This window comes from Sus scrofa, chromosome 6, assembly GCF_054392235.1.
Source record: "Sus scrofa isolate SSC_HxYL_T2T_F1_AM1 chromosome 6, Sscrofa_HxYL_maternal_Yorkshire_Landrace_v2.0, whole genome shotgun sequence".
Lineage (NCBI taxonomy): Eukaryota > Metazoa > Chordata > Mammalia > Artiodactyla > Suidae > Sus > Sus scrofa.
This window is the reverse complement of record NC_139388.1, coordinates 31,963,189-31,976,445: the sequence shown is the minus strand read 5'-3', so window position 1 is coordinate 31,976,445 and position 13,257 is coordinate 31,963,189. Positions and strand designations below refer to the sequence as shown.

The 13,257-nt window shown below is 44.6% G+C and overlaps 1 non-coding gene across 1 annotated transcript; it reads right to left on the bottom strand.

The window, feature by feature from the left end:
- Positions 1 to 303: 303 nt before the first annotated feature.
- LOC146402284 (U6 spliceosomal RNA) lies at positions 304 to 407 on the bottom strand. Its single transcript, XR_014808676.1, has one exon. It is a non-coding gene; the product is annotated as a U6 spliceosomal RNA (small nuclear RNA).
- Positions 408 to 13,257: the final 12,850 nt, after the last annotated feature.

Here is a 13,257-nt window from a genome sequence, read left to right as displayed (position 1 = left end):
AGGAAGGACGGAAGGAAGGAAGAAAAGCTTCCTCCACACAATTAAGTACTAAAAGTCACCTGTGTTGGTTATCTTATGACTTCCCGTCCAGGCCACCCTCTCCCAGGGCAGCTGATCGCAAGAGCTACCCTCTGCCTTCTGGTTGGTTTCTGTCAAAGACTGACAAACAATGGTGGAGCCATGGGTGAGAGGAGCATGGGGTCAGGGTCTTTGTTCCCCCAGCTTCCTCCGTGGTGAGTGGCTGCGGTTGGCTGTGCCCCTCTAGCAAAGCTATAGCCCCTCTTCATGAGGAGTCACTCACCTAAAAACATGGAACACATCACAAATATGCATGTCACTCTTGCACAGGGGCCATGCTGATCTCCGTATCATTGCAATTTTAGCATATGTGCTGTTGAAGCAAGCATTCATTTTTCAAGATTGTTTTGACTCTTTGAGGTTTCTTGCAATTTCTGATGAATTTGAAAATCAGCTTGTCAATTTCTTACAGAGAAGTCAGCTGGGCTTCTAATAGGGATTCCGATGAATCCATGGGTCAGATTGGGAACGTTTTAACAATGTTAAGCCTTCCAATCTATGCATATGGAATCTTTTTCTAAGTATTTACATTTTCTTTAATTTATTTATTTATAGTTTGCATAGTACACGTTTTTCACTTGTTTTATTGGTTTATTTATCAAATTGTTTTTATCAATTTTATTATTAATTATATTACTTAATTACTTCACTTAATTTTTCCCTAAGTGTTTTATTCTTTTAGTTGCTATTATAAATTGAATCCTTTTCTTAATTTCATTTTCAGGTTGTTCACTGTAAATGCATCAATACAATTGATTTGGGTATATTGATCTTGTATCCTACAACCTTGTTGATTTTCCACATGGATACCAAGACCATCCAATGGGGAAATAATCTTTTCAATAAATGGTGCTGGATACCACATGAAAAGACGCATGAAAAACAATTAAATTGGACCCCTACTTCACACATATAAAACATTGACTCAAAATGGATGAGAGACCTAAATAGAAGAGCTAAAACTTATAAAACTCACAGAAGAAAACAGGGATAAATCTTCATGACCTTAGATTTAGCAAAGGATTCTTATAGATGATACCAATAGCACGAGCAATGAAAGAGAAAAATGGATAAATTAGAATTCAACAAAATTAAAAACCTTTTTCCTTCGAGGAATACCACCAAAAAAGTGAAAAAACAACCCACAGACTAGGGGGGAAAATACAAATTATATATCAGATAAGGGAGTTGTATCTAGGACATATAAAGCACCCTTTCAAAGAGCCCAATTTAAGGAATGGACAAAGGAGATGAATAGACATTTCTCCACAAAAGATGTACAAAATGATTTCTTCCTCAGAAGACCACTGGAAAACAGACAAATGAAGGCAGAGCCAAAACCACCACAGTAGTTATTATCCCACTCCCCAAATATGTCTGGCCCTTCACATGTCAAGTGTATGGTGGGACTGTACTTCCTGCTTCCTTATGGTTGAGTGGGACAGTGTGACTAGTCCTGGCCAAAAAGTCGCCAGTCACTTCTCAGCCAAGCATTTAATTGCTGGCAGCAAACCCTCCAAAGCTTTGCTTTCTTCCCACAGTGACAAGCTCCATTCCATAAGGAGGCTGCTCCATTGACCTGGATCCTGGAGGGAAGATGCTGCAGAGCAGAGCCCAAGACAACAGGCAAGAGAAACACTGTGTCAGGGAGAAATAAATAAAGGGGGGGGGTTTGTTTGTTTGTTTGTTTTAAAGCCAAGGTTCCCATCCGGAGGTTCCCAGGCTAGGAGTCCAATTGGAGCTGTAGCTGCCAGCCTACACTGCAGTCACAGCAACGGTGGATCTGAGCCACCTCTGCAACCTATACCACAGCTCACGGCAACCCTGGATCCTTAACCCACTGAGCAAAGCCAGGGATTGGACCCGAGTCCTCATGGATACTAGTCAGGTTCGTTAACCACTGAGCCATGATGGGAACTCCTGAATATTTTTATCAGCACCATGTGATATGCATGCGGTAGCTCCTCAGTCTCTCGAGGTGTGGACTACAGTATGAATGATGACAATGAGAGACGTCATTGAGAATAATGAAAGGTGTGCATGGCTTTTGCAATCAGGTTTGAATTCAAATCCTTCCTTTGCCAGGATTTGAATCTTTTGGAGTTTCAGCTTCCTCAGCTGCAAGACTGAGAAAATATTCGCCTTAATTTCAGAAGGTTAACATAGCATCGAAGGAGATAATGAGTTAATAAAGCATTTCACATAGAGCCTGGAACAGAGTAAGCTGCAAAGTATGCTAGTTATGATTCTTTGTAATACAAGGTTGGCAAATGTTAAATGATAATAAACTTAGTGGTGGTCAGAGCATGGATAAATAGGTATACTCCCAGCCAATAGGGATATATCTTGGCCTAGTCTTCTATTCTTTCGGGAAAACACAGCCTTATGACGTATTCTTTTTTTTTTTTTTTTTTTTTTTGTCAGGGCCGCACTCGTGGCATATGGAGTTTCTCAGGCTAGGGGTCCAATTGGAATTGTAGCTGCTGGCCTACACCACAGCCACAGCAATGCCAGGTCCGAGCTGTGTCTCTGACCTACACCACAGTTCACAGCAATGCTGGATCCTAAACCCAGTGATTGAGGCCAGGGATCAAACCTGTGTCCAGTCAAATTCATTTCCACTGAGCACGACAGGAGCTCCTGATGTGTTCTAATTCCAAAAATATGTAGACATATATTCAAAATTCAATGTACAAACAACATAAATGTTCAAGAACAGAGGATGGATTCTGATAAATCCCACTGACAGCATATCAGAAATTTTCAAAACTTTTGTACTGGAATTTACAAAAGAAAGACGTATTATATTACAAGCCAATATATAGCCCAGTACGGGGGTGGGGGAGGGTTGCACATCTGGCAGTTTTCTGTCCATCCTTCCTCCCTTCCTTCCTTCTCGCCCTCTTCCCTCCCTTCCTCCCTCTCTCCCTCACTTTCATCAGCCTTAATTCTCGCATCAGGGAGATGCAGGGGAGTGAAGTAGCCTCGAGCACGGGCTTCTGAGGCCGGCATTCCTAGGTCTCAAGCCCAGTTCTCCTCAATAGTTATGTGCAAGGCGTTTAATCCGGTTCCCCACTAGACAACGGAGATGCTCTCTCCCACGTGGCGAGGATGGCGGAAACATTATACAGGATGGTTCCCACAGTCTGTGCACAGAGTAGGTTTCTACCGAGTGATGCCCGTCATAGTGATGATGTCCCCTAGACAGAGGGCTGCTGGCAGTTTCTTTTAGGGACCCCTGGCCAAGTGTGGAGAAGAGAGCCTGGCACAGAGTAAGCCCACACAGTAAATGTTGCTATCATTATTACTGACATTATTATTATTAACAAAAATTCCCGAACTGCAGGGCTAATTAAGAAGCCATTCCTGAGTGAATTTATTATCTTTCTCAGCTGTAGAGTGAGCCTTATACCTCACACCTAGGTAAAGGCAAAATCGGTTGATACCATAAATGAATCGATGGCTGCTGTTTTTCCATTAGCATACACCAAGAGCCCAGAGCTGGGTCCTGGGCTGCTGTTTACCTCCTTTCTTCACTGCTTCCTGCCCCATCTCCCTTTTGACATCCCAGCCAAAGTCTGTAGGAGATGACAGCCTTGAAAATTGGACTTTCCTGGGCACACGTCACCCACTGCCATTTGACGTACAGGCCTTGGGAAATGGTCCCAAATTCAGTGAACAGGAGCCTTCTCCTGACAGCGGGTGGTCTCATTGACCACGTCCTCCAAGGCTGTGAGAGGATGGGGTTGCAATGCTTTGGTGGGGGTGGGGACTCAGGGTCAGGTGAGCTAAAGAGCTGAAGTGGTCGGCGAGGCAAGCCCCTTCCTTTCCGAAGGGGCAAAATCATCTCTCCAGTTTGAAAACATACCAGAATAATTCTGCCCATCATGATGCCTGTGGTTTCTGACCACACATGAAAGATGGTCAGAGGTATTTCAAACCGGACTTTCTGCCCCCATTCCTTAAAGGCTCCATTCATTCAACCAATAAAAAAAGCATGTGTAGGGGGAAAAAAAAATGTGTACGTCTTAATTTCATACCCTACTTGATGAATTTCTATTACTGATGTAAATTAAAACAAGCACAAAAACACTAGTAGCCACTCCCATTTTTGAGTGCCTCTTCCTTCTTGCGTGCCTGGCCTTGTATATGAGTTAGCTCATCTGAGCCTCTTCAATAACCTCTAAAGTAGTTACCACTGCTATCCCTATAAACAGAGAGGCTGGGGATCTGGTCTAAGGTCACCACTAGCAGTAGACAGAGCCAGGATTTGAACCCAGGTCCGTGTAAGGCCAAAACCCCAAGTGTTCTGATGGGTGTAAAGATCCTTGGATTGGAAAGGCCAGGGCTGAGGGCATGAGACTGGGACCCAGAGACCCTCTCCCATAACTATTCAGACAAGGAGTTCTGGTTGTGGCTCAGTGGGTTAAGACCCTGACTAGTATCCATGAGGATGCTGGGTCAATCCCTGGCCTCGCTCAGTGGCTTAAGTATTCTGTGTTGCCCCAAGCTGCGGCATAGGTGGCAGATGCGACTCTGATCCTGTGTTGCTGTGGGTGCGGTCCTAAAAAGACCAAGAAAAAAAAAAAATTCAGACCAAAGATCTAGCCTCGGGCTTGATGTCCCAACCTCTAACACTAAGGTGAGGGTGGGGCCATGAGGGAGGGGTGGAGGAGGGGAAGAGCCTCTCTGTGCCCTGGTGCTCCTACCCCTCCCTAAGCACCCCCTCCGCCCCTGTATGCCACAACCGCCAATCAATACTGGCTTACATTTTATGAGACAAGGAGTTAACTTGTTCAATTATGGGGGAGACAGCTCTATTCTTTCGTAACAAGTAATCTGAGTAGGGAAATCGATCCTAAGAGACCCCATGCACGCTGGCTAATTTTATATTATCCTTAGCCAATGGGCAAGCACAGAGTAATGGAGTTGTTGTTACAGTTCATTATGGGAGGGGGGGATCAATAGCAGGACAATCCGAGGCTCAGCATCACAGCTGTGGCTGTCAGGGGAGGTCGTGGGGCGCTCGGGGTGGGGGAGCACCATTTCCTTTATTTGTGTGTTTCCAGCCCAGACACTGATGATCCCTGCCACAACCTCTAAGAAAGTAATACCTCTCAGGATGGAGACCCAGACACTCGCCACTCCCCAAGCCCCAACACCCCCCACAGCCAGACTCCATAGACACCCTAGGTGAATGGAAAAATGGAGAAAAGCAAAACCCCCCTCATCGCAAGGCCTGGCTGGTGGCTGTCACCTTTTCCCTGCTGTCCTCCCAGGTGGCTTCAGGACAGAATCCAGGTTTGGCCTGGCAGTGAATCCTCCTTGGCAGCTTGATGACCCCAAACACTAATTCCTGGTTTTCTTCCTAAATGCACAGCCAACAGATAGACAGGCTGCCTCTGCCCTCTGTGTGCTCAACAGCTGAGAGATGCTGCCCCAGCATCTCTGGTTTCCCCGAGGGGGTGGGGGGTGTGGTGAGGGAGGATGAGGATCTAACCTCCCTGGGGCAGTGGCTTCAGTTCCAGCCTTCCATCTGATATTTGGGTCGTTCCCATGACCTTCCCTGCAAACAGAAGTGGCTAGTACCAATGCAGTGTTTCAAAATCCTGCCTTGTGTGTATGTCCATGAGCATTTTAGAAGCTGTGCTTACTCTGTGTGTGGCCGAGACTGTAGCAGCCTCTTTATCTGTGTGATCAGGTGTATCAACAGACCTTAGAACTTACATATAGAATTATTTATTTATTTATTTGTCCACACCTGTGGCATGTGGAAGTTCCTGGCCAGGGATTAAACCCATTCCGTAGCAGCAACTCAAGCCACTGCAGTGACATTGGATCCTTAACCTGCTGTGCTACAAGAAAACTCCTACAGTATTATTTCATTGCTATTCTGTGTGAACCTATTTTACATGCATTGTCTTATCAACTCTGGCATTATCCCAGTACACAGATCAGGAATTCCCGTTGTGGCTCAGCAGGTGAAGAACCCAACATGGATGAAGATGCATGTTTAATCCCTGGCCTCGCTCAGTGGGTTAAGGATCTGGCATTGCTGCAAACTACAGTCACACCTGCAGCTCAGACCTGGTGCCGTGGTTGTGGTGTAGGCCTGCAGCTGCATCTCAGATTTGAACCCTAGGCCAGGAATGTCCATAGGCTGAGGGTGTGGCCAAAAAAAGAGAAGAAACAATATACAGATCAGTAAACAGAGGGTCAGAGAGGAAAGGCAATGTGCTCAGGACACTTAGGTGGGAAAAGTCAGAGCCGGGATTTGAACTTCGTCTCTCTGACATGCCTCTGGCACTGAAAAATGCTCTATGTGGCCCTCTAGGAGGGAGGAACCATGTTCTTTTGTTAAAAATTTCTGTCTTCTCACATGGTTAGCCCAGAGCCTGGCATATTCATATATAGTGGGCCTTATTTCTTTAAGTATTAAATCAACATATTTTTATGCTGCCCCTATTAAACATACTCCCCTGAAGTCGCCATGCCACTGTGGCCCCAGGGAGGTGGGGAAAACGAAGTCTCCCTCTGGGAGGGGACAGATATGAGAGGGGTCCCAGACACACAGGAAGGGGATTAACCGCAGCCCTGCCATGGGCAGTGTGAGCAGCAGCAGAAGGACAGAGGTCAGGATACTCGTGGTCACCATATTGAGGCCTTTCTGTACCCTGGACACTTAATACACATTATAAATGTATGCATATGTACTAATAGGTATTGGAGTTCCCACCGTGGCTCAGTGGGTTAAAAACCCAACTAGTATCCATGAGGATGTGGGTTCACTCTCTGGCCTTGCCCAGTGGGTTAAGGATCCAGCGTTGACACAAGTTGCAGCACGGGTCTCAGATGCAGCTTGGATCCCACATTGCTGTGGCTGTGGTGTAGGCCAGCAGCTGCACCTCGGATTTGACCCCTAGTCTGGGAACTTCCATATGCCGCAGGTGCAGCCCTGAAAAGACCAAAAAAAGTGAATCCTGGTATCCAGGAAGGTCTAGGAATGAGTTTCCTTCCTCGTAGATGACATGCTTCTGAGTGACTCTGGCTAAACCCCGACTGTCTCAGCAAGGTTCTAGCCTCAGCTCTCTTCCCGGAGCGCTAGGATCCCAGACTTGGAAGGAAGGAAGGAAAGAAAGAGAGAGAGAGGGAGGGAGGGAGGAAGGAAAGAAAGAAGAAAGACAAGAAAAGAAAGGCATGGGGAGGGCGGAAGGGGAAGATCTGAAGGAGGAGCTGAGGAAGCTGAGTCCCAGGAGGAGAAGAACCAGGGGAGGGAGGGGAAAGGAGAGGGGCGGATGAGGAAAGGGAGGGAGGAGGAGGGGGAAAGGGGAGGGGGAGGAGGGGGAGGGGAGGAAGGAGAGAAGGGGGAGGGGGAGAAAGAAAGGGGAACGGGGAGGGAAGGGGAGGAGGAAGTCGGCAGGGAAGGTGGGAAAGAAGGAGCAAGAGGAGGAGGGGTAAGAAGCGAAGGGAAGAAAGGGGAGGAGGATGAGGAGAGGGAGGAAGAGGAAGACGAGCTGGAGAGGGGAGGGGGAAGGAAGGGAGGAGAGAGGAGAAGAGAAGGAAAGCCAGGACTGGGTTTCTCACCAGCGGCCGTGGCCATGGCCATCTGTGCCCCCGGCTCCACCCGGCCCCTCTCCCCCCAGCCTGTCCTCAGATCTTGGCTCTGTCTCCAGAGGTGTCCCACGGGTCACATTTAATTACTTCATAAAAAACTGGAAAGTAGAAGAGGAAGAGTTAAATGTTCTCCTAAAAGGAGGAAGCCACGGCTAATCCCAATTAGGAGGAAGTCCCGGGCTATTGAAACGCTACAATCCAATTACATCAGGTAAAATGAATTACTCCGTTAATGCTGACTTATTATGAAGACACCTTCTTATTGCTCTCATTAATAATCTTTAGACATCATTTTAGCGCATATTGGCTGCAATAACATTTCTATTAGCATCATGGTGGAGCAGAGCTGACAATTAAAATAAAAAATAAATCAACCCAAGGAGCGAACAAACGTAATTATAGTTCAGAAAGAGCTTTTATGTGTATTTGATTAGTCGATGGAACAGCGCCTCCCTTCTTGCCTTGAATATGTGTTAGCCCCGATCCTTGCAGGTTCCTGGGGTTGGGGGGAGAGGATGAGGGTGTGTGTGTGTGTGCGCGCGCGTGCACATGTGGGCATGGGCGTGTGAGTGATGGGGGAGCTTATCAACCAGGGAAAAGTTCAAGTCCAGGTCCCTGACTCTGGATACCCCTATGTAAGTTCCTTCCCCTCCCTGTGTGTCAGGTTCTCCGTTCCTGAAATTGGACTTTTTAAAATTATATAATTTCCAGATTATATCTACTGTCATCTAGAGATCAACAAAATTTTCCTGCTTGAGAGGAATGATAATTCCTAAATACCGAGAGCCAGGTGACAGAGATCTAAAGAAGAAAATCTGGGAGTTGTGTTTTGGCTCAGTGGTAACGAACACGACCATTATACATGAGGACACAGGTTTGATCCCTGGCCTCACTCAGTGGGTTAAGGATCCGGCGTTGCCGTGAGCTGTGGTGTAGGTCGCAGGTGCATCTTGGATCCCATGTTGCTGTGGCTGTGGTGTAGGCTGGCGGCTGTAGCTCCAACTTGACCCCTAGCCTGGGAACTTCCATATGCCAAGGGTGGAGCCCTAAAAAGACCAAAAAAAAAAAAAAAAGAAGAAGACGACAACGAAGAAGAAAATCTATTGTTTCTGCTATAAACCTGAAGCTTGATTTCTTCTAAAGCAGAGGCTTTCACCTAGGTGGTTTTGAGGATCATGACTGGGATGAGGGGGCTTCTGGATAGAGGCCAGGGCTGCTGTTAAACACCTTACAGTGCACAGGACAGACGGCCTCTGACAACAAAGAATCATCCGACCCTAATTGTCAATGGTCCTGACGTTGAAAGACCACGTTCAAGACCCCTTCTCTGACTGTATATCTTTGCAGAGATACGGGTTAGGTTTCCAGGGCAGCTGGAAATATCAGACACTTTGGCCTCCCTGGTGAGATGATTTTCTTCGCCAAATACAAAATGAAAATTCAGCAGAGGATTAAGGTTTAACTTAACTACAGTAACAATTAACTTCTCAAATAATTACATTCTCAAGTAATTATATATAAATACATACTAACCTGTGTCTCTCAGTGCCCTTAGCTTCACCTCCAGTTTCTTTTTCTAGAAATGCACATACGTATATAATAATAACATATATGTAAGAACCATATATACATACATATACATACACATATATAATGCCTCGTATGTTTACATATACATATTTACAATAACTAAATATATGTATATATATATATATATACACATATGTGTCTGTATAAATACTTGTAGCCTAATGACCTTCTAATGCAGTGCTAAAGAAGAGGCAGAGCACTCCAACTAAAATAATTTCAGGTCAGTTAAAAATGTGCAGCTGAGAAGTCTTTGGGTAAATGGCCATTTTGGGGTTTTGCCTGTGTTTTCTGGAGCCCTGGATTTGATAGAAGCCATTTAATAGTTCTTAAACGTTTCACTTAAAATCCTTTTTAAAATATAGTTTTAGCTATTTTTATGGCTCTAATTTTTAGAAATCCCTACCGCTCTCAAAGATGTTGGATACCAAATTTAATATACCCAGGACCACCAAATCATTAACTTGTGCTGCCAGGCAAAATCACTCCAGGACAGACCCTGAAGTTAAGCTTCTCTTTCCAGCTCTGTATAATTGAAGAGTACCCAGAATTTGCAAAATTGAACTATTAATAACTACTTATCTAAGGGAATCTAGATACTCGTGAGACTCCATAATATTCAGGACAAAATTGGATATGGGACTAAAATAAAACTTATTATTGTCAGCCATTCTTCCTGATTTCAAATGGGAAAAGGAATCCATCAAAAGGAGCTTCTATACTCCTTGAATGATTTTTAAAAATTAAATGGTACGTTTTAGATTTGTATTAAGTTTTGATTTTTGCATAGCACTTACCACAAACAAAATGGTTTAAAATATCATGTTTATTGTCTCACAATTTCCATGGCTCCAAAGTCTGGATACAGCGTAGTTGGCTTCTATGCTCAGGGTCTCACAAGGCTAAAATCGAGGTGTTGGCCCCAGGTTGGTTTGGGGTCTTCTTCCACACTCAGCCAGGTTGTTTGCGGAATCTGGTTCTTTGCAGTCATAGGACAGAAGGTTCTGTTTTCTTGTTGGCTGTCCACCCAGGGTTTCTCTCAGGAGATCTTAGGTTGTATCCAAAAAGAAAAACCTGAGGTATTAAGGAGCAGGGGTAAGGAAGTCCACTGCCTCTGGTGGAGAGCTCTTCCTTCTTGCTTTCCATAATCCTGCCCTTAAAAACAACAAAATCTTTTTTTTTTCTTTTTGGGCCACCCTGTGGCATATGGAGATCCCAGGCCCAAGGGGTCAGATCCAAGCCGCAGTTGGGACCCAAGCTGCAACTGCACCAGTGCCAGATCTTTAACCCACTCTGCAGGGGCTGGGGATCAAACCTGCATCCCAGCTCTCCCAAGAGGCTGCCAATCCCATTGCACCACAGCAGGAACTCCAACAGAAGCTTGTATTTAAATTCTAAGTTTTTTCCATTCAAATGTTCAGACTATAGTCTTTTATTTTTCCACAGTAGTTAGCCTGATTTTCCCAAGTTAATCCCACTTAGCTACATACTATCTGTGTGGACTTTAAACCTCTCTGGACTGATGACACACTGCTACATAACAAAGTGGCAGCTGAAGACCACAGATATGTATTATATTGCCCAGTTTGTGAGGGTCAGGAGTCCAGTGGTGGCTTAGCTTGGTGGTTCTAACTCAGAGTCTCTCCTGGAGTTGCAATCATGCTGTTGGCTGGGGCTGCAGTCATCTGAAGGCTTGACTGGGGTGGGGGTATGTGCTTCTAAGCTCATGACCTTGGCTGTAGCAATGAGTCAAGAGACCTCAATCATTTCCTTGTCATGTGAGCCTCTCCCTAAAATAGGACTACTTGTGACATGGCAGATGGCTTCTCCAGAGCTAGGGGTCTGAGAGAGAAAACAAGTGATATGTGAGAGATAGAGGTGTTAGCAAGTGATCCAGAAGGAAGCCAGCAAGGTCTTTTATAACCTAATCTTGACAGTGGCATTATTATCACCTCTGCCATCATTGATTGCATGTAGATCAAGCCTGATATAACTTGGGAGGGGACAGCAGAGCAGTGTGACAGTCAGGAAACAGCATTTGGAGCTCTCCTGGAGGCAGGTTGCCATAGTCTCTGGGTCTCAGTTCTCATCTATAAAGCAAGGTTAATGATGATCCAGTAAATTAACATGTAAAAGAAGTTAGAATAGTTTCTGGCATCATAATAGGCACTGAATAAACATTAGTTACTGTTATTACTATTAATTTTATTCAGTTGGTAAGTTGCAGAGTAGAGGGCCTACACGCTTACAAGTTTAGGCAAGAATAAAAATGGTAGGGACCGGAGTTCCCGTCGTGGCGCAGTGGTTAACGAATCCGACTAGGAACCATGAGGTTGCGGGTTCGGTCCCTGCCCTTGCTCAGTGGGTTAACGATCCGGCGTTGCCGTGAGCTGTGGTGTAGGTCGCAGACGCGGCTTGGATCGCACATTGCTGTGGCTCTGGCGTAGGCCGGCGGCTACAGCTCCGATTCGACCCCTAACCTGGAAACCTCCATATGCCGCAGAAGCGGCCCAAACAAATAGCAAAAAAAAAAAAAAAAAAAATGGTAGGGACCAAAATATGAAAAGGAAACTGCAAAATCATAAATCTATATTTGATAAACCATATAGGAACTCTAGAGGTGGAAAATACAATGACAAAAATCAAGAACTTAATAAATGGATTTAACAGAGATTAGATGTTGCTAAAAAGAGGACTGATGGTCTAGAAAGTATCTGGGTAGAAAACATCCAGTCTGAAAATATCCAGAAAGAGAGAGTAATAGAGAATAGAGAGAAAGCAATATTTGGAAAGATCATGCCTAAGAATTTGGCATTACTGATGCAAACTTCAGGCAGATAAAATACAAAGAAAAATGCACATCATAAAATAATAGTTGAAAACCAAAGATGAAGAGAAAAATTTTAAGGGCATCTCTCTTTCTGTCTCTGTCTGTCTCTGTCTCTCTCTATGTGTGTGTGTGTGTGTGTGTCTGTGTGTGTCTGTGTATGTGTCTCATACACAAACACTATGTCACCTGTCAACTGCATCTCAACCAAACTCTTAGTTTATTTATATTAAATGGGAAATTAATGGGTCTTTTAATATCCAGGTCAGTAGACCCTGAGTCTGGGGCTCTTTCTGGTATTCTGTGCTGCCTCCTGCAGGTCGCCTTGCCTCTCTGTTCGCCATCACCTCACCTATAAATCGTCTACCCCACAAGACTGTTATAAAGATTAAATATGATACTGCATATAAAAATGCTGTGTTCCTATATACCAGCAATGAAACATTAGAAAAGGAATACAAAAATACGATACCTTTTAAAATTGTACCTCACAAAATCAAATACCTCGGAATACACCTGACCAAGGAGGTAAAGGACCTATATGCCGAGAACTATAAAACTTTAATCAAAGAAATCAAAGAAGATGTACAGAAATGGAAAGATTTTCCATGTTCCTGGATTGGGAAAATCAATATTGTAAAAATGGCCATACTACCCAAAGCAATCTACAGATTCAATGCAATCCCTATCAAATGACCCATGACATTTTTCACAGAACTAGAACAAACAATCCAAACATTTATATGGAACAACAAAAGACCCAGAATCGCCAAAGCAATCCTGAGAAACAAAAACCAAGCAGGAGGCATCACTCTCCCAGACTTCAAGAAATACTACAAAGCCACAGTCATCAAAACAGTGTGGTATTGGTACCAAAACAGACAGACAGACCAATGGAACAGAATAGAGAACCCGGAAATAAACCCTGACACCTATGGTCAATTAATCTTTGACAAGGGAGGCAAGAACATAACATGGGAAAAAGAAAGTCTATTCAGCAAGCATTGCTGGGAAACCTGGACAGCTGCATGCAAAGCAATGAAACTAGAACACACCCTCACACCATGCACAAAAATAAACTCCAAATGGCTGAAAGACTTAAATATACGACAGGACACCATCAAACTCCTAGAAGAAAACATAGGCAAAAC